Here is a 22731-nt window from a genome sequence, read left to right as displayed (position 1 = left end):
AGAGCAAGGGGAACAACTACTTCAAGTCTCAGAGCGAGTGAGTTGATAGGCTTGAAGTCATAAACAGCGCAATGCTTGAAGCATTGTGAAGAGCTGCTGGCAAAACGAACGAAATTGCTGTTTGAATGAATGCTTACGAGCTTGCTGGTCTCTACCATCACTCAGTCAGACTACTCTATCAAATCATAGACTTAATTATAACATAATAACACACAGAAATACAAGCCTTAGGTCATTAATATGGTCGAATCCGGAAACTATCTCTCAAACAAAACATTTATTATTTCAGTGAAATACGGAACCGTTCTGTATTTTATCTAACGGGTGGCATCCATAAATCTAAATATTCCTGTTACATTGCACAATCTTCAATGTTATGTCATAATTACGTAAAATTCTGGCAAATTAGTTCGCAACAAGCCAGGCGGCCCAAACTGTTGCATATACCCTGACTGCGTGCAATGAACGCAAGAAAAGTGACACAATTTCACCTGGTTAATATTGCCTGCTAACCTGGATTTCCTTTAGCTAAATATGCAGGTTTAAAATATATATACTTCTGTGTATTGATTTTAAGAAAGGCATTGATGTTTATGGTTAGGTACAGTCGTGCAACAATTGTGCTTTTTCTCAAATGCACTTTTGTTGAATAATCCCCCGTTTGGCGAAGTTGGCTGTCTATGTTAGGAAGAAATAGTCTTCACACAGTTCGCAACGAGCCAGGCGGACCAAACTGCTGCATATACCCTGACTCTGTTGCAAGAGAAGTGACACCATTTTTCCAAGTTAAAAGAAATTCATGGTAGCATGCAATATTAACTAAATATGCAGGTTTATAAATAATAACTTCTGTGTATTGATTTTAAGAAAGGCATTGATGTTTATGGTTAGGTACACGTTGGAGCAACGACAGTCCTTTTTCACGAATGCCACCACATCGATTATATCATATATATATCATATCATCAACCATATGTAGTTAACTAGTGATTATGATTGATTGATTTTTATAAGATAAGTTTCATGATAGCTAGCAACTTACCTTGGCTTCTTACTGCATTCGCGTAACAGGCAGGCTCCTCGTGGAGTGCAATGTAATCAGGTGGTTAGAGCGTTGGACTAGTTAACCGTAAGGTTGCAAGATTGAATCCCCAAGCTGACAAGGTAAACATCTGTCGTTCTGCCCCTGAACAAGGCAGTTAACCCACCATTCCTAGGCAGTCATTGTAAATAAGAATTGGTTCTTAACTGATTTGCCTAGTTAAATAAAGGTGTAAAACAAATCGGCCAAATTGGTGTCCAAAAATACAGATTACCGATTGTTATGGAAACTTGAAATCGGCCCTAATTAATCGGCCATTCCGATTAATCGGTCAACCTCTAGTTGATAGGTTGTTGACCTGTGTCTCTCTTCCTCCCTAGGTGTTGAAGGTCAGTCTGATAGGACACAGGAAGAGAATTCTGGCCTCGCTGGGAGACAGGCTTCACCAAGACCCTCCACAGAAACCCCCACGGGCCATCTCCCTACGGGTCAGTTTGTTTATGTGTGTGTGTTTGTGTGTGTGTGAGTCCTCTCTCTCTCTTCCCTCCCAGATGGTAGTAGTCCTAGAGACTGCAGAGAGGTTCAGTGAGCTTAGGGGAAATATCTCCACTGCTGTTGTTAGCCTTCACAAGTCTCCCGGCAGACACAAAATGGATGCCGCCAGGACCACAATAGACTGCTGTTTCCCCTCTCCCTGCCGGTCCTGGATACTAATTACAAGATGCTGGATTCCATTCCCTAGTGCATATGGGTCTAATGTTCAACTTACAAAGGCCCGGGAAATGCTTCACCTCCTGGGACTCAATTTGATCCGGCAGCCAGGATGTGGCTGCTGCTCTGCAGCCTCTCAAGGCCAAGACGCCTGCTTTCATTCCATTTAACAAATCGGTCCAGACAGAGGGGCTGGGCAGCGTCTCCACTGCAAATCTAGTCTGCTGTCCAGAGCCAGGCTAGCAAACAGAGAGGTGGCTGAAGGTTTATTCAGCATAGCATGTTATCATGTTCCAAAAGCATTCCACTAGATACCACTTAGAATGCATGCTCAACACAGTAGCTTCATTTTAAGAGGTATGCTAGTGAAAATAATGATGTAACAGCTAAGCAAGGCAATCACTATGTAGTGGAATCATTATACCATTATTGTCTCGCCCTAATCCCCCCACCTGGAGGCATGTCCACGATGGGAGTAGCCAGTAGTGGCAGTCTTGACATTTGACCTCTCCTTTTCTAGATACAGCCTATCACGGAGCATCAAAAGCATCACATGGCACACTTCACCACAATTTAATAATCCCTTTCCTCTGTCCATCCATCCTTCCAGGAGCCCGGTGGCTGCAACACCCCTCCCCAGATCCTTCCGGGCCAGGCTGCGTACACCACGGCGGGAGTCCCAGGGGGCTCGTTGGACGTGCAGCACCTCATCATGCAGGCGGACGCACGGCGCCGCCAGCGCTCCAACGACAACTACTTAGAGGAGATGCCTCGCTCCAAACTGGAGCGGCAGATGGCCCAAGTCAGCATGGTGAGGGGGGAAGGAGGAGAGGGGAGGAAGGGAGGAGGGAAGGGAAGATAGGGAGAGGAATAGACAGCAGCCTCTCACAATTATTTTCCTGTGCGTCCCTATTTGATCTCTCTACCAAACTACGAAAGCGTCGTCTCGGATGGTCGGGGGGCAGAACGCTGTTATAAATCATTTGTACACTGCAAATTGACCGCAAGAATCCCAAACAGATATATTATTAGATAAAAATAGAATCATTTCAAACCTTGATTACTTTGGGATAAGATCACATATGCCTCTATTTACACGTGGAAACTACTGTACTTGGGAACAAATTAAAATCACTTTGAGCTAATTTGTTTTATGTACAACAACAATTATTTTAAAAAAATACATATGAATATATATTTATTTGGCCCTCGGACTGCCTATTGGAGAATCCTGCCCTACACCGTACATTTACATTACATTTAAGTCATTTAGCAGACGCTCTTATCCAGAGCGACTTACAAATTGGTGCATTCACCTTATGACATCCAGTGGAACAGTCTGTGCATCTAAATCTTAAAGGGGGGTGAGAGGGATAACTTATCCTATCCTAGGTATTCCTTAAAGAGGTGGGGTTTCAGGTGTCTCCGGAAGGTGGTGATTGACTCCGCTGTCCTGGCGTCGTGAGGGAGTTTGTTCCACCATTGGGGGGCCAGAGCAGCGAACAGTTTTGACTGGGCTGAGCGGGAGCTGTACTTCCTCAGTGGTAGGGAGGCGAGCAGGCCAGAGGTGGATGAACGCAGTGCCCTTGTTTGGGTGTAGGGCCTGATCAGAGCCTGGAGGTACTGAGGTGCCGTTCCCCTCACAGCTCCGTAGGCAAGCACCATGGTCTTGTAGCGGATGCGAGCTTCAACTGGAAGCCAGTGGAGAGAGCGGAGAAGCGGGGTGACGTGAGAGAACTTGGGAAGGTTGAACACCAGACGGGCTGCGGCGTTCTGGATGAGTTGTAGGGGTTTAATGGCACAGGCAGGGAGCCCAGCCAACAGCGAGTTGCAGTAATCCAGACGGGAGATGACAAGTGCCTGGATTAGGACCTGCGCCGCTTCCTGTGTGAGGCAGGTTCGTACTCTGCAGATGTTGTAGAGCATGAACCTACAGGAACGGGCCACCGCCTTGATGTTAGTTGAGAACGACAGGGTGTTGTCCAGGATCACGCCAAGGTTCTTAGCGCACTGGGAGGAGGACACAATGGAGTTGTCAACCGTGATGGCGAGATCATGGAATGGGCAGTCCTTCCCCGGGAGGAAGAGCAGCTCCGTCTTGCCGAGGTTCAGCTTGAGGTGGTGATCCGTCATCCACACTGATATGTCTGCCAGACATGCAGAGATGCGATTTGCCACCTGGTCATCAGAAGGGGGAAAGGAGAAGATTAATTGTGTGTCGTCTGCATAGCAATGATAGGAGAGACCATGTGAGGTTATGACAGAGCCAAGTGACTTGGTGTATAGCGAGAATAGGAGAGGGCCTAGAACAGAGCCCTGGGGGACACCAGTGGTGAGAGCGCGTGGTGAGGAGACAGATTCTTGCCACGCCACCTGGTAGGAGCGACCTGTCAGGTAGGACGCAATCCAAGCGTGGGCCGCGCCGGAGATGCCCAACTCGGAGAGGGTGGAGAGGAGGATCTGATGGTTCACAGTATCGAAGGCAGCCGATAGATCTAGAAGGATGAGAGCAGAGGAGAGAGAGTTAGCTTTAGCAGTGCGGAGCGCCTCCGTGATACAGAGGAGAGCAGTCTCAGTTGAATGACTAGTCTTGAATCCTGACTGATTTGGATCAAGAAGGTCATTCAGAGAGAGATAGCGGGAGAGCTGGCCAAGGACGGCACGTTCAAGAGTTTTGGAGAGAAAAGAAAGAAGGGATACTGGTCTGTAGTTGTTGACATCGGAGGGATCAACCATCTCTGCAGCACTCCACCAATCAGGCCTTTAAGGTAGAGTGGCCAGATGGAAGCCACTCCTCAGTAAAAGGCACATGACACCCCGCTTGGAGTTTAGCAAAAGGCACTTAAAGACTCTCAGACCATGAGAAACAAGCTTCTCTGGTCTGATGAAACCAAGATCGAACTCCTTGGCCTGACTGCCAAGTGTCACGTCTGGAGGAAACCTGGCACATTCCCTACGGTGAAGCATGGTGATGGCAGCATCGCACTGTGTGTATGTTTTTCAGAGGCAGGGATTGGGAGACTAGTCAGGATCGAGGCAAAGATGAACAGAGCAAAGTACAGAGAGATCCTTGATGAAAACCTGCACCAGAGCGCTCAGGACCTCAGACTGGGGTGAAGGTTCACCTTCCAACAGGACAACGACCCTAAGCACACAGCCAAGACAATGCAGGAGTGGCTTCGGGACAAGTCTCTGAATGAACTTGAGTGGCCCAGCCAGAGCCTGGACTTGAACCCTATCGAACATCTCTGGAGAGACCTGAAAATAGCTGTGCAGTGTCGCTCCCCATCCAACCTGATAGAGCTTGAGAGGATCTGCAGAGAAGAATGGGAGAAACTCCCCAAATACAGGTGTGCCAAGCTTGTAGCGTCATACCCAAGAAGACTTGAGGCTGTAATCGCTGCCAAGGTGCTTCAACAAAGTACAAAGGGTCTGAATACTTATGTAAATGTGAAATTTCAGTTTTTATTATTAATACACGTGCAAACATTTCTAAAAACCTGTTTTTGCCTTGTCATTATGGGGTATTGTGTGTAGATTGATATGGAGAAAAAAACAATGTAATAAATAAGGCTATAACGTAACAAAATGTGGAAAGTCGAGGGGTCTGAATACCTTCCGAATGTACTGAATATTAGCATGCATGGTACAGTATGGTAACCTCTCTACCAAAATCCATGATCCTCCTATTGAACCTCTCCACCAACCTATGAAAGCACGGTCGGCGAGTCAGAGGCATCTGGGAGAGCAGCTTCTCTTAAGCGTTCCTTTGATCTACCCCGATTAGGGTCCATCCGGAGTGTGTGTGAGAGTGTGTGTGATTCACAGAGCTTGTCGCACCAGACACACTCTTGTGTTTATAAACGACTGACTCCTTGAAGTGCGTTTGTGTCACGACTCACAACATTGGCCTCTTTAGAGCAGCACTCAGGTGAGTGCAGTGAGTCAGCAAGGTCGTGTGGAGGAGATCATTATGGATACTTCTCTATTCCTCTCACTCTCACATACTCTCTCTCTGTTTTACTTTCCACTCTTTCCTTCATCTCTCCCTTTCTCCCCCTTTTCCCTCCACATTGCCTCTCCGCCCATTGCCACTGAGGCAGTCAGAGATCATGCCCTGCTCCCTCCCCATTGCTACTGAGGCAGTCAGAGATCATGCCCCACTCCCCCCATTGCTACTGAGGCAGTCAGAGATCATGCCCCACTCCCCCCATTGCTACTGAGGCAGTCAGAGATCATGCCCCACTCCCCCCATTGCTACTGAGGCAGTCAGAGATCATGCCCCACTCCCTCTCATTGCTACTGAGGCAGTCAGAGATCATGCCCCACTCCCTCTCATTGCCACTGAGGCAGTCAGAGATCCCCCCCCATGCCTTCCCCATTTCTACTGAGGCAGTCAGAGGTCATGCCCTACTCCTGCCAATGCTACCGAGGCAGTAAGATATCATGCCCTGTTCCCCCCCATTGCTACTGAGGCAGTCAGAGGTCATGCCTTGCCCAATCCCCATTTCCACTGAGGCAGTCAGAGATCATGACCTACTCCCCCATTGCTACTGAGGCAGTCAGAGATCATGCCCTGTGCCCCCATTTCTACTGAGGCTGTTAGAGATCATACCCTGCTCCTCCCCATTGCCACCGAGGCAGTCGCAATCAGAGATCATGCCCTACTCCCCCCATTACTACTGAGGCAGTCAGAGATCATGCCCTACTACCCCTCATGCCCCACTCCCCCCATTGCTACTGAGACAGTCAGAGATCATGCCCTACTCCCCCATTGCTACTGAGGCAGTCAGAGATCATGCCCTGGGCCCCATTACAGGGATAATGAGTCTCTCTCTCTCTCTCTGTGCTCTTTCTGGTCTTTATATAATTGTGTTTTGCCAATTGTGTCTCTATCTTTGTCTCTTCCCCCTCTTTCTCTCCCTCTCTCTTTCCCTCCCTCTCCCCCTTCTCTCTCTTTCTCTCCCTCTCTCCCCCTCTCTCTGTCCCCCCATCTCTCTTTCTCTCCCTCCCTCCTCTCTCTCTCTGTCCCCCCCTCTCTATCTATCTCTGTCATTTAGATCAGTTTGATTAGCCCAGTGTCTTGGAGTAGATTACCTGTTCTGATCCTCCTCTAGGGCTCACCCTGCAGCTATTTACCCTGATGTCATTATCCCTGATTACCTCACCTCCAGAGTATCTCATTAAGACGCAGATGGATGTGACACCCAAACAAACAAGCACTCCCGTATAGTAGTGTATCAGCACCTGTCATGGGACTTTGATTATAAAACTGTGTCGGGAGGATTTCCTCACACTCCAGCCTTGTTGTGAATATTGCCTGTGTGATTATCGTCTGCTTGATTATTATAAACCATAGAATTGGATGGAGGCCACATCTTTGAATATTTGCCATAATGGTTTCTATGACAGCATGGGCAGCGCCATTGAGGGCTATCTCCATTGATGAAAGTCCTCAATGGCGCTGCCCATGCTAAAACAGGCTTTTTGGGGCAAGGTGCACGCTCTATCCAAATCTATGTTATCAACCAACTTCTTGTTGTCCTGATCCTGGATCTTATTTCTATTTATTTATTTATCAGTCTCATGATGTTGGAGAAAGACCTTCTGCAAGAAATGATACTGTAAGTTGTCTGTGATGCATCAAATACTGTTGTCATTGTCCGTGACGAACAGTCGAACAGTCAACTGTCAATGTACGTGATATAAATGTACATTATATTTGTTGATAAGACAAGTCCATTTACTCATGATCATTTCCATTTGATTTAGAACATATTGGCCAAGGGAAAAGTACTGTAGCTAAATATATATCCATTTCCTGTTTCTGTTGAAAAGGATGAAAGAAAGAAGGACAGGGGATTTTCCACACAGTGCCAGGGGAGGTGTGAGCATCATAGCACTAGCTAGGGGAATTAAACAGTATGAAAAGCCATTTAAATATGACCCTTCTAAGACTGTTAAAACGCACTTAGCATTAGGAGAGGATGATCCATAGAAACACAGTGAGGTCTCAAAATGTTTTTGAAATGTTGTTGAAGCGTTGTTGTTAAGCTTTTCATGTTCAGTCAGTCTGGATGGAACCTGTTACATCATAGAAGTGCCATGTGGTTAGGAGCGAACGGCAGCACATATCTGACAGTCTAGATGTATCAGCTCAGAATATGCTTGACTTAAGCTTGTGCCCAATCCTTTTCCTTGTAATCGTCTGTGATTCCTCATCCGTGGCCTGTGTCTGATCTTGCCATTGGCTGTCGTTACAGCAAGGCGAATGGTGCGAGCCAATCACGTTGCGTCCTCCCAACGAGGCCACCTCGTCCACTCCAGTGCAGTACTGGCAGCACCACCCTGAGAAACTCATCTTCCAGTCGTGTGACTATGAAGCTTATGTGAGTAGTCCTGCCCCTACGTTATACTGTGTGTGTGTGTGTGTGTGTGTGTGTGTGTGTGTGTGTGTGTGTGTGTGTGTGTGTGTGTGTGTGTGTGTGTGTGTGTGTGTGTGTGTGTGTGTGTGTGTGTGTGTGTGTGTGTGTGTGTTAGTATGCTTTTCATGCATGTATGATATGCTTGTGAATGTGCATGCATGCAAAACGCTACATTAGCATCGTATCATATTCTACAGCAGCGGTATTCAAAGCCGGGGTCGCGACCCCGCTAGGGGACCATCAGTGGGGTCAATAAAAAGGAACTAAACATTTAGAGTACAGATTATTGTACGGGACAATGTACGTTTTTCAGGAAGATGGCACAAACAAATACAATTTTATTGAGTAAATGTATTTTGATAAGAGAAGAAACTATAGTGAAGGTTATTTGTTGATGTAAAAATGTACAGATTTGAAGGTTGTGTCGTATTTGTGTTCGGGTGGGGTTGTAAAAAAATTATTGGTAAGTAATTCAACCAGAAATTGTGGTGGAAAGAATGGGGTTCCTGCTGAAAAGGTTTGAATAATACTACCCCCCCACACACACACACACACTGACACTCCATAATACTCTTTGACAGCTCTCCACAATCCTACTATCTACTCTAGCCCTGGCCTATAGCTGACATATGTTATGCCCTCTGACTTAAAGTACCTGCACTTCTGTTACCTAACCGACACACTGGAGGTATTCAGGAGTAAAATCACGTTTCACCCTTCGATCAATACTGCACCAAGCTATTCATGCTGCTGCAGTAATTTTAGCCTCCCATTACATAAAACCAGCCATGTTACCAAGGATACAGCACATGTACATTTGATTGGCTTAGCCCCAGCAACCATGTAACACTGATTACTGCCCACTTTCAGCTGATGAATCACCGGGAAGATGATTGGCTCCCATTTGGAGTCTGGAGGCTCCCATTGGCTCTCGGGGCCAGCCGTGTTGAATTGTGATTGACTCTTGCACAGTTGTGCATAGTGATTGGCTCAGAGCTGCTGTTGTGGAGATGAGGGGGCTAGAGGATTAGAGAGAAAGAGAGAGAGAAACAGTGAGTGAGTGTGAGTAAGCGAGAGAGTTTGTGAGAGAGTGAGGGAAAAGGTAATGTGGGTTAAGAGAGGGAGGGAAAGGTAGTGTGGGTTGAGAGAGAGGGATAAGGTAGTGTGGGTTGAGAGGGAGAAAGGAAGGCAGAGAGAAAGTGTAAATAAATAAAATAATCGGTGCCAAGCAACCACTCACAGGACTGAAGCTCCACATGGCCCCACGAAGTGAGATAGAGGAGAATCTGAGAGAGAAGAAAAGGAGGGAGGGAGGGAGGGGAGGGAGGGAGGGAGGGAGGGAGGGAGGGAGGGAGGGAGGGGAGGGAGGGAGGGAGGGAGGGAGGGAGGGAGGGAGGGAGGGAGGGAGGGAGGGAGGGAGGGAGGGAGGGAGGGAGGGAGGGAGGGAGGGAGGGAGGGAAAAAGAAACACATTTAAAAAAGCATGGAGCGTTAAGATAGAGTTAACACTGCGTTAACACTGAGATAGAGAGGATAGAGTTGAGGATGTATGTAAGCAGTGTACAGAGGAAGAGGATAGAGTTGAGGATTTATTATAGACCAGCTCTAATGTCATTATGTTTTCTTTATTATAGACCAGCTCTAATGTCATTATGTTTTCTTTATTATAGACCAGCTCTGATGTCATTATACTTTCTTTATTATAGACCAGCTCTGATGTCATTATACTTTCTTTATTATAGACCAGCTCTGATGTCATTATACTTTCTTTATTATAGACCAGCTCTGATGTCATTATGTTTTCTTTATTATAGACCAGCTCTAATGTCATTATGTTTTCTTTATTATATGACCAGCTCTGATGTCATTATACTTTCTTTATTATAGACCAGCTCTAATGTCATTATGTTTTCTTTATTATAGACCAGCTCTAATGTCATTATGTTTTCTTTATTATAGACCAGCTCTGATGTCATTATACTTTCTTTATTATAGACCAGCTCTGATGTCATTATACTTTCTTTATTATAGACCAGCTCTGATGTCATTATACTTTCTTTATTATAGACCAGCTCTGATGTCATTATACTTTCTTTATTATAGACCAGCTCTGATGTCATCATACTTTCTTTATTATAGACCAGCTCTGATGTCATTATACTTTCTTTATTATAGACCAGCTCTGATGTCATTTTACTTTCTTTATTATAGACCAGCTCTGATGTCATTATACTTTCTTTATTATAGACCAGCTCTGATGTCATCATACTTTCTTTATTATAGACCAGCTCTGATGTCATTATACTTTCTTTATTATAGACCAGCTCTGATGTCATTATACTTTCTTTATTATAGACCAGCTCTGATGTCATTATACTTTCTTTATTATAGACCAGCTCTGATGTCATCATACTTTCTTTATTATAGACCAGCTCTGATGTCATTATACTTTCTTTATTATAGACCAGCTCTGATGTCATTATACTTTCTTTATTATAGACCAGCTCTGATGTCATTATACTTTCTTTATTATAGACCAGCTCTGATGTCATTATACTTTCTTTATTATAGACCAGCTCTGATGTCATTATACTTTCTTTATTATAGACCAGCTCTAATGTCATTATACTTTCTTTATTATAGACCAGCTCTGATGTCATCATACTTTCTTTATTACAGACCAGCTCTGTCATTATACTTTCTTTATTATAGACCAGCTCTGTCATTATACTTTCTTTATTATAGACCAGCTCTGATGTCATCATACTTTCTTTATTACAGACCAGCTCTGTCATTATACTTTCTTTATTATAGACCAGCTCTGATGTCATTATACTTTCTTTATTATAGACCAGCTCTGATGTCATTATACTTTCTTTATTATAGACCAGCTCTGATGTCATTATACTTTCTTTATTATAGACCAGCTCTGATGTCATTATACTTTCTTTATTATAGACCAGCTCTGATGTCATTATACTTTCTTTATTATAGACCAGCTCTGATGTCATTATACTTTCTTTATTATAGACCAGCTCTAATGTCATCATACTTTCTTTATTATAGACCAGCTCTAATGTCATTATGTTTTCTTTATTATAGACCAGCTCTGATGTCATTATACTTTCTTTATTATAGACCAGCTCTAATGTCATTATACTTTCTTTATTATAGACCAGCTCTGATGTCATTATACTTTCTTTATTATAGACCAGCTCTGTCATTATACTTTCTTTATTATAGACCAGCTCTGATGTCATTATACTTTCTTTATTATAGACCAGCTCTGATGTCATCATACTTTCTTTATTACAGACCAGCTCTGTCATTATACTTTCTTTATTATAGACCAGCTCTGATGTCATTATACTTTCTTTATTATAGACCAGCTCTGATGTCATTATACTTTCTTTATTACAGACCAGCTCTGATGTCATTATACTTTCTTTATTATAGACCAGCTCTGATGTCATTATACTTTCTTTATTATAGACCAGCTCTGATGTCATCATACTTTCTTTATTACAGACCAGCTCTGTCATTATACTTTCTTTATTATAGACCAGCTCTGATGTCATTATACTTTCTTTATTATAGACCAGCTCTGATGTCATTATACTTTCTTTATTACAGACCAGCTCTGATGTCATTATACTTTCTTTATTATAGACCAGCTCTGATGTCATTATACTTTCTTTATTACAGACCAGCTCTGATGTCATTATACTTTCTTTATTACAGACCAGCTCTGATGTCATTATACTTTCTTTATTATAGACCAGCTCTGATGTCATTATACTTTCTTTATTACAGACCAGCTCTGATGTCATTATACTTTCTTTATTACAGACCAGCTCTGATGTCATTATACTTTCTTTATTACAGACCAGCTCTGATGTCATTATACTTTCTTTATTACAGACCAGCTCTGATGTCATTATACTTTCTTTATTACAGACCAGCTCTGATGTCATTATACTTTCTTTATTATAGACCAGCTCTGATGTCATTATACTTTCTTTATTACAGACCAGCTCTGATGTCATTATACTTTCTTTATTACAGACCAGCTCTGATGTCATTATACTTTCTTTATTACAGACCAGCTCTGATGTAATTATACTTTCTTTATTACAGACCAGCTCTGATGTCATTATACTTTCTTTATTATAGACCAGCTCTGATGTCATTATACTTTCTTTATTACAGACCAGCTCTGATGTCATTATACTTTCTTTATTATAGACCAGCTCTGATGTCATTATACTTTCTTTATTATAGACCAGCTCTGTCATTATACTTTCTTTATTATAGACCAGCTCTGATGTCATTATACTTTCTTTATTATAGACCAGCTCTAATGTCATTATACTTTCTTTATTACAGACCAGCTCTGATGTCATTATACTTTCTTTATTACAGACCAGCTCTGATGTCATTATACTTTCTTTATTACAGACCAGCTCTGATGTCATTATACTTTCTTTATTATAGACCAGCTCTGATGTCATTATACTTTCTTTATTACAGACCAGCTCTGATGTCATTATACTTTCTTTATTACAGACCAGCTCTGATGTCATTATACTTTCTTTATTACAGACCAGCTCTGATGTCATTATACTTTCTTTATTACAGACCAGCTCTGATGTCATTATACTTTCTTTATTATAGACCAGCTCTGATGTCATTATACTTTCTTTATTACAGACCAGCTCTGATGTCATTATACTTTCTTTATTATAGACCAGCTCTGATGTCATTATACTTTCTTTATTATAGACCAGCTCTGTCATTATACTTTCTTTATTATAGACCAGCTCTGATGTCATTATACTTTCTTTATTATAGACCAGCTCTAATGTCATCATACTTTCTTTATTATAGACCAGCTCTAATGTCATTATGTTTTCTTTATTATAGACCAGCTCTGATGTCATTATACTTTCTTTATTATAGACCAGCTCTAATGTCATTATACTTTCTTTATTATAGACCAGCTCTGATGTCATTATACTTTCTTTATTAACATTCTTAGACCGCCAAATGTCATCACATTATATTTGACATACCTTCTTTATTACACCAGATAATGTCCTAACGTTATTTCAATGTTGTCAAAATGAAACCTCAGACAATACCCTGACATAATTTCACCACTTTAGAGTTTAATGTTGAGCATGATTTACATTGTCCCTTTCGAGGGTGTGATGGTTGTTGAATGTAATTTTAACACAGGAGAAACAAGAAAATGCACTCCGTATAATGAAGGCATTGTTGTTTGTACTCTTAATTGGAAACGCTGCTAAGATGTTGCTCCAACATTATCACAACATGTCCTCTTAAGATGATGTTCTTTTGACAGCGCTCTTACGTCATCCTTACATGGCTAGAATGACACACATAATCCCAACTGTATAATTGGTCAATACTGGTTCCCCAAAGCCCTGTAGCGCTTTCATTCTTTAATGTTATCACTATGTTCTCTGTAACGGTTTCAGCCTCAGACGACACTACCCTGACACTGTAACAGGATTTACTGTATGTGTGCACATTGATGCACACACACACACACACACACACACACACACACACACACACACACACACACACACACACACACACACACACACACACACACACACACACACACACACACACACACACACACACACACACACACACACACACACACACACACACACACACACACACACACACACAAGGGCTTCTTGGAGGTTTGTAACGTTATTGCAGTGTTCTCCATACGAGAACAGACAACGCTCCCTTGATACCATAGCATTATTAACAACAGAGCCAGACAGAGCAGTAACCAGCCCAGACAGCCCCACTACAACCACCAGCCTACCTCCCATAAAGAAATGACTCATTCATTCTACTGCACTTAAAACAGGAGAGAAATCAGGGTGTGGTTGTGTTACCGTTAAGCTCATGCAATGTATTTGTTATCTTTTGACGAAGGGTAAGATCAGGTGGATCGTTTTGCCGGGACATTTTTCAAAAGCATATCCTGAAGGGTAAATGATTTAGGGTCAGGGGGTCGAGGTATAAAAGGATCAATGTTTGCACTGGGTGTCAGAACATCTTGTAAAAAATCCTCTTTGGGGCTTTTAGCTCTCAAATCAACAGTGGGCGCGCTGAGCAGTTAATCATACACCCATTACATCCCTTTAGCCCTAATGTCCCCGTAAGTACTGTCCCCATAAACACCACCTTTATTAAATTGGGTCTGTGTCCTCACGAACCAGGTCCTCACTTATTGACCTCCCCACTTTGCACATTTCCTGCCCGCCCCAGCCCTGTTTACACTCCTCTGGGGATTTCCAGGTTGTTTTCATCACTTCAGAAAGCACTGCGTTATTATGCGACTGGCTGGCTATCTGCAACACACACACAGCAAGTGAACTCATCATCTCAGCAGAATATTGTTGTTTTCTTCCAAATTGAAGTATTAGACTTTTGGGAGTTTAGTTATTTGATCATTTAAGTTTCCATCTTACATTGAATGATTCTATGATCCTTCATGTGTCTGTATAATAGTTCTAGGATGGAATGTGAATGCTACCGTTGTTTACCTTTATGTCTCTGACAGTACCTGGGCTCCATGCTGGTGAAAGAGCTGAGAGGAACAGAGTCAACACAAGACGCCTGCTCCAAGATGAGGGTAAGAGGGCCCGGCACATCACTACCACTCAGAGAGAGAAACTAGGGCCACTTTAACCACCACTGTAGTGTCATTTTTTACCTGGATTCACCTCCAACTCTTTTGCTCTCTTTTATTCTCTTTCACTTTCATTCACCTTCTCTTTCACTCACCTTCTCTTTCACTTTCATTCACCTTCTCTTTCACTCACCTTCTCTTTCACTTTCATTCACCTTCTCTTTCATTCACCTTCTCTTTCACTCACCTTCTCTTTCACATTCATTCACCTTCTCTTTCATTCACCTTCTCTTTCACATTCATTCACCTTCTCTTTCCTTCACCTTCTCTTTCACTTTCACTCACCTTCTCTTTCACTTTCATTCACCTACTCTTTCACTCACCTTCTCTTTCACTTTCATTCACCTTCTCTTTCATTCACCTTCTCTTTCACTTTCATTCACCTTCTCTTTCATTCACCTTCTCTTTCACTTTCATTCACCTTCTCTTTCATTCACCTTCTCTTTCACTCACCTTCTCTTTCACTTTCATTCACCTTCTCTTTCATTCACTTTCACTTTCATTCACCTTCTCTTTCACTCACCTTCTCTGTCACTTTCATTCACCTTCTCTTTCACTTTCATTCACCCTCTCTTTCACTTTCATTCAATCCTCTCTCTCTCTTCACTCTCTCTACTGAGTTACTGCAGTGAGGAAGCAGACTATTAATATGTGTTCACCTTTCCTCATCTTTATCTGTTTGGTCACATCTGAGGAGTCAGAGCTTCTCTCCCTCTCCCCTCCTCTCTACCTCTCCCTCTCCCCTTCCCTGTCTCTACCTCCCTCTCCACCTCCTCTCTACTTTCCACCTCCTCTCTACCTCTCCCTCTCCCCTTCCCTCTCTCTACCTCTCCCTCTCCACCTCCTCTCTACCCTCTCTCCCTCTCCCCTTCCTCTCTCTACCTCTCCTCTCCCCCTCCTCCTCTCTACCTCTCCTCTCCCCTCCTCTCTACACTCCCTCTCCCCCTTCTCTCTACCTCTCCCTCTCCCCTTCCCTCTCTCTACCTCCCTCTCCACCTCTCCACCTCCTCTCTACCTCTCCACCTCCCTCTCTACCTCTCCACCGCCTCTCTACCTCTCCACCTCCTCTCTACCTCCCTCTCCCCTTCCCTCTCTCTACCTCTCCACCTCCTCTCTACCTCTCTCTCACCTCCTCTCTACCTCTCCACCGCCTCTCTACCTCTCCACCTCCTCTCTACCTCTCCCTCTCCCCTTCCCTCTCTCTACCTCTCCCTCTCCACCTCCTCTCTACCTCTCCTCTCCCCTCCTCTCTACCTCTCCCTCTCCCCTTCTCTCTACCTCTCCTCTCCCCTTCCCTCTCTCTACCTCCCTCTCCCCCTCTCTACCTCTCCCCCTCCCCTCTCGGTTTATCTTGATCTGCCAAAACGATTGATGCTGTTGTTTTTATTGTCAGACTTCAAGGGCCATTAAATTTGGAGCTCCGCTCTCGATGTACCTACTGTACCTGCGTCCTGTTATACCCCCCCCCCTTCTCCATCACTCTTCCTCTTTTCTCTCTATATTTCCATGCTTGTGGACACAGTATCAACATGGTCCAGATGCATATGTAATTCCCTCTGCTCCCCCATCTTCTGTCTTTGTGTCCTCGCAGCGCTGCGTTTGTCGGCCCTCATAAGCCTGTGATCTTGACAGGGAACCGCTGCACTAGAAATATGCTGATGTTGAAGAAACACAGAGAGTCAGAGCAAGGGGGGTGGGGAGTGGGGTGATGTGGGGGGAGGGAGAGAGAGGAGGAGAGGAATTCATACAGGATCTGTTGAATATATGAAATCCCTGACAGGTGGAATAATGGTACTAGGGTGATAGTGATTTGAAGTCACATCATTCCCCACTGCGGCAGCGCATAATGAGCTTAACAATGGGAGAAAGGGAAAGAAACATGCTGCTGTCAGACTAGAGCGGTGATAGTAAGTCTGGGTGGGAATAGAAAGAAACATGCTGCTGTCAGACTAGAGCAGGTGATAGTAAGTCTGGGTGGGAATAGAAAGAAACATGCTGCTGTCAGACTAGAGCGGTGATAGTAAGTCTGGGTGGGAATAGAAAGAAACATGCTGCTGTCAGACTAGAGTGGTGATAGTAAGTCTGGGTGGGAATAGAAAGAAACATGCTGCTGTCAGACTAGAGTGGTGATAGTAAGTCTGGGTGGGAATAGAAAGAAACATGCTGCTGTCAGACTAGAGCGGTGATAGTAAGTCTGGGTGGGAATAGAAAGAAACATGCCGCTGTCAGACTAGAGCAGGTGATAGTAAGTCTGGGTGGGAATAGAAAGAAACATGCTGCTGTCAGACTAGAGCGGTGATAGTAAGTCTGGGTGGGAATAGAAAGAAACATGCTGCTGTCAGACTAGAGCGGTGATAGTAAGTCTGGGTGGGAATAGAAAGAAACATGCTGCTGTCAGACTAGAGTGGTGATAGTAAGTCTGGGTGGGAATAGAAAGAAACATGCTGCTGTCAGACTAGAGTGGTGATAGTAAGTCTGGGTGGGAATAGAAAGAAACATGCTGCTGTCAGACTTCTGAGTGGTTTGTAAGTCTGGGTGGGAATAGAAAGAAACATGCTGCTGTCAGACTAGAGCGGTGATAGTAAGTCTGGGTGGGAATAGAAAGAAACATGCTGCTGTCAGACTAGAGTGGTGATAGTAAGTCTGGGTGGGAATAGAAAGAAACATGCTGCTGTCAGACTAGAGTGGTGATAGTAAGTCTGGGTGGGAATAGAAAGAAACATGCTGCTGTCAGACTAGAGTGGTGATAGTAAGTCTGGGTGGGAATAGAAAGAAACATGCTGCTGTCAGACTAGAGCGGTGATAGTAAGTCTGGGTGGGAATAGAAAGAAACATGCTGCTGTCAGACTAGAGTGGTGATAGTAAGTCTGGGTGGGAATAGAAAGAAACATGCTGCTGTCAGACTAGAGCAGGTGATAGTAAGTCTGGGTGGGAATAGAAAGAAACATGCTGCTGTCAGACTAGAGCAGGTGATAGTAAGTCTGGGTGGGAATAGAAAGAAACATGCTGCTGTCAGACTAGAGCGGTGATAGTAAGTCTGGGTGGGAATAGAAAGAAACATGCTGCTGTCAGACTAGAGTGGTGATAGTAAGTCTGGATGGGAATAGAAAGAAACATGCTGCTGTCAGACTAGAGTGGTGATAGTAAGTCTGGGTGGGAATAGAAAGAAACATGCTGCTGTCAGACTAGAGTGGTGATAGTAAGTCTGGGTGGGAATAGAAAGAAACATGCTGCTGTCAGACTAGAGTGGTGATAGTAAGTCTGGGTGGGAATAGAAAGAAACATGCTGCTGTCAGACTAGAGTGGTGATAGTAAGTCTGGGTGGGAATAGAAAGAAACATGCTGCTGTCAGACTAGAGTGGTGATAGTAAGTCTGGGTGGGAATAGAAAGAAACATGCTGCTGTCAGACTAGAATGGTGATAGTAAGTCTGGATGGGAATAGAAAGAAACATGCCGCTGTCAGACTAGAGTGGTGATAGTAAGTCTGGGTGGGAATAGAAAGAAACATGCTGCTGTCAGACTAGAGCGGTGATAGTAAGTCTCGATGGGAATAGAAAGAAACATGCCGCTGTCAGACTAGAGTGGTGATAGTAAGTCTGGGTGGGAATAGAAAGAAGAAAGGAATATAGGAGGAATATTTATGGGTTGAAAGCTGATAGTTTTATTGGGCCTCCAAGGGGGAAATCTATACGTTTTGAAAATGTCATTTGCACCCATTGTTTTCCATAAGTCACGGGGTAACCTTTGAACTTTGAGAAGATTGGAATTGATTCTGCTAGTAAAGAGGAGAGTGTGTTGATAGGCTGACTCTCTGTGCAGTGAGCTCATCTCCATCTCCCTCCTTTTCTGCTTAGTTATAAGCTTGTGTTGATTTCATCTCTCTCTCTCTCTCTCTCTCTCTCTCTCTCTCTCTCTCTCTCTCTCTCTCTCTCTCTCTCTCTCTCTCTCTCTCTCTCTCTCTCTCTCTCTCTCTCTCTCTCTCTCTCTCTCTCTCTCTCTCTCTCTCTCTCTCTCTCTCTCTCTCTCTCTCTCTCTCTCTCTCTCTCTCTCTCTCTCTCTCTCTCTCTCTCTCTCTCTCTCTCTCTCTCTCTCTCTCTCTCGTTATAAGCTTTGTTGAGCTCATGTCATGAGCTCTCATCTCTATCTGTCCCCACTGGGGTGGCACAATTCCGACAACTTTCAATAAATTCCCTGCCTTTCCCGAAATATCCCGGTATCAGGAGGGAATAAGTGGTAAACCCAGAATCCTCCAACCCAGGATCTCTGAAAAGAAAAGTATTGAAAGTTTTGCAACCATTGTCCCCACTCTCTCTAAAATTGTATTGATATTGTGAAGAGATTCTTATTGCAGGGTTTGATCGTTCTGCTGTGAATGGAGACGGTGAGACCGTCTTGTTAGCCTTGTGTTGGTGGTCATCATTAGTCTAATTGACATCAAGTGTTAACTCAGACTCCTCTTTTCCCCCTCTTTCTCTCTCCGTCTCTCTCTCCACTCTACAGAAGTCTACAGAACAGATGAAGAAAGTCCCGACCATTGTTCTGTCCGTCTCCTACAAGGGAGTCAAGTTCATCGACGCTACAAACAAGGTGAGAGGCTTTCTTTCCTCCGGCACCATTACTGATGGGGGGGAAAACTGAACAGCACCGGGTGGAAGCACCATTACTGAGAGTAAGAACTGAACTGCACCGGGTGGAAGCACCACTGAAAAGAACTGAACTGCCGGTGGAAGCACCATTACTGAGAGTAAGAACTGAACAGAACCGGTGGAAGCACCATTACTGAGAGTAAGAACTGAACTGCACCGGGTGGAAGCACCATTACTGAGAGTAAGAACTGAACTGCACCGGGTGGAAGCACCATTACTGAGAGTAAGAACTGAACTGCACCGGGTGGAAGCACCATTACTGAGAGTAAGAACTGAACTGCACCGGGTGGAAGCACCATTACTGAGAGTAAGAACTGAACAGCACTGGGTGGAAGCACCATTACTGAGAGTAAGAACTGAACAGAACCGGGTGGAAGCACCATTACTGAGAGTAAGAACTGAACAGCACTGGGTGGAAGCACCATTACTGAGAGTAAGAACTGAACAGAACCGGGTGGAAGCACCATTACTGAGAGTAAGAACTGAACAGCACTGGGTGGAAGCACCATTACTGAGAGTAAGAACTGAACAGCACTGGGTGGAAGCACCATTACTGAGAGTAAGAACTGAACAGAACCGGGTGGAAGCACCATTACTGAGAGTAAGAACTGAACAGCACTAAGTGGAAGCACCATTACTGAGAGTAAGAACTGAACAGCACCGGGTAGAAGCACCATTACTGAGAGTAAGAACTGAACAGCACTGGGTGGAAGCACCATTACTGAGAGTAAGAACTGAACAGCACCGGGTGGAAGCACCATTACTGAGAGTAAGAACTGAACAGCACTGGGTGGAAGCACCATTACTGAGAGTAAGAACTGAACAGCACTGGGTGGAAACACCATTACTGAGAGTAAGAACTGAACAGCACCGGGTGGAAACACCATTACTGAGAAACTGAACAGCACTGGGTGGAAACACCATTACTGAGAGTAAGAACTGAACAGCACCGGGTGGAAACACCATTACTGAGAGTAAGAACTGAACAGCACTGGGTGGAAACACCATTACTGAGAGTAAGAACTGAACAGCACTGGGTGGAAACACCATTACTGAGAGTAAGAACTGAACAGCACTGGGTGGAAGCACCATTACTGAGAGTAAGAACTGAACAGCACCGGTGGAAGCACCATTACTGAGAGTAAGAACTGAACAGCACTGGGTGGAAACACCATTACAGAGAGTAAGAACTGAACAGCACCGGGTGGAAACAACATTACTGAGAGTAAGAACTGAACAGCACCGGTGGAAACACCATTACTGAGAGTAAGAACTGAACAGCACCGGTGGAAGCACCATTACTGAGAGTAAGAACTGAACAGCACCGGGTGGAAACACCATTACTGAGAGTAAGAACTGAACAGCACCGGTGGAAACAACATTACTGAGAGTAAGAACTGAACAGCACCGGTGGAAGCACCATTACTGAGAGTAAGAACTGAACAGCACCGGGTGAAACACCATTACTGAGAGTAAGAACTGAACAGCACCGGGTGGAAACAACATTACTGAGAGTAAGAACTGAACAGCACTGGGTGGAAACACCATTACTGAGAGTAAGAACTGAACAGCACCGGGTGGAAGCACCATTACTGAGAGTAAGAACTGAACAGCACCGGGTGGAAGCACCATTACTGAGAGTAAGAACTGAACAGCACCGGGTGGAAACACCATTACTGAGAGTAAGAACTGAACAGCACTGGGTGGAAACACCATTACTGAGAGTAAGAACTGAACAGCACTGGGTGGAAGCAAAAAATAACATTGTCAGTTTCACAAGATGAACACAAGATGAACAGTGAACTTCCATCACATAAACTTTCTCTAAAGATCTCCAACCCTTCCCTCTCTCTCTCTGTATCTCTCCTCCACACTCTCTCCTTCCTTCCCCCTGTCTCTCTCTGTCTCTCCCTCTGTCTCTCCCTCTGTCTCTCCCTCTGTCTCTCTCTCTGTCTCCCTCTGTCTCTCCCTCTGTCTCTCTCTCTGTCTCTCCCTCTGTCTCTCCCTCTGTCTCTCTCTGTCTCTCCCACACTCTCTCCTTCCTTCCCCCTGTCTCTCTCTGTCTCTCCCTCTGTCTCTCCCTCTGTCTCTCCCTCTGTCTCTCTCTCTGTCTCCCCCTGTCTCTCTCTGTCTCTCCCTCTGTCTCTCTCTGTCTCTCCCTCTGTCTCTCCCTCTGTCTCTCCCTCTGTCTCTCCCTCTGTCTCTCCCTCTGTCTCTCCCTCTGTCTCTCCCTCTGTCTCTCTCTCTCCCTCTGTCTCTCCCTCTGTCTCTCTCTGTCTCTCCCTCCGTCTCTCTCTCTAGAACATCATAGCTGAGCATGAGATCCGTAACATCTCATGTGCGGCCCAGGATCCTGAGGATCTGTCCACGTTTGCCTACATCACCAAAGACCCTCAAGTCCAGCCACCACTACTGCCATGTCTTCACTGCCTTCGACGTGGTGAGTCACACACACACACACACACACACACACACACACACACACACACACACACACACACACACACACACACACACACACACACACACACACACACACACACACACACACACACACACACACACACACACACACACACACACACACACACACACACACACAAACACAAACACAGCACCCTCTGTCTGTGAGGGGCACCCTCTGTCTGTTACTTCCTGGCTTGAGAACTACTGTTATGATGCAATGGAAGATTTGACATAGTGTGTGTTTGCGTAAGTGCGTGCCCATACATGCGTAACATTACATGCGTATGTGTGTGTGTGTGTTTATGACATTTTGTGTGTGTGTTGTGACGGCCCTGAATTTTTCTGAACCGTCTCAGTGCAGCTCCTTCCAATAGGGCGCTTTCCCTTTAATTCCCAATTAAATAGCCAGTATCAGCTGCGCAAAAAAGGGGGTTGTGATGGAGACGTGACTGAGGATGTGTTCAACCCTCAGTTCCCGAAGCTTCTCTATTCCGTTGTTTTGTTGCCGTTAAACGTGTGTTTTGTAGCCTAAGAGAGTTTACCCAGGATCGGATCCACTCTTTGCGTCCCTGGACTACACCTCTCCGTTCTTCGTGGCCTTTCTCCGCTGGAGATCTATTGGCGGATTGGATTGTCTGACTGACCGACTGACTACCACCTTTTTGTATACGGTATTTCATTTGTTTGGATGTGATGTAT

The 22731-nt window shown here is 44.5% G+C and overlaps 1 pseudogene; it reads left to right on the top strand.

Moving 5' to 3' along the window:
• The first annotated feature begins 1422 nt into the window (after positions 1-1422).
• Positions 1423-22423, top strand: LOC124029231 (annotated as a pseudogene).
• The last annotated feature ends 308 nt before the right edge of the window (positions 22424-22731 follow it).

The sequence above is a fragment of the Oncorhynchus gorbuscha genome, unplaced genomic scaffold, assembly GCF_021184085.1.
Source record: "Oncorhynchus gorbuscha isolate QuinsamMale2020 ecotype Even-year unplaced genomic scaffold, OgorEven_v1.0 Un_scaffold_5837, whole genome shotgun sequence".
Taxonomy (NCBI): Eukaryota; Metazoa; Chordata; class Actinopteri; order Salmoniformes; family Salmonidae; genus Oncorhynchus; species Oncorhynchus gorbuscha.
The sequence above is the reverse complement of the archived record's forward strand: the minus strand, read 5'-3'. Positions and strand labels throughout refer to the sequence as shown.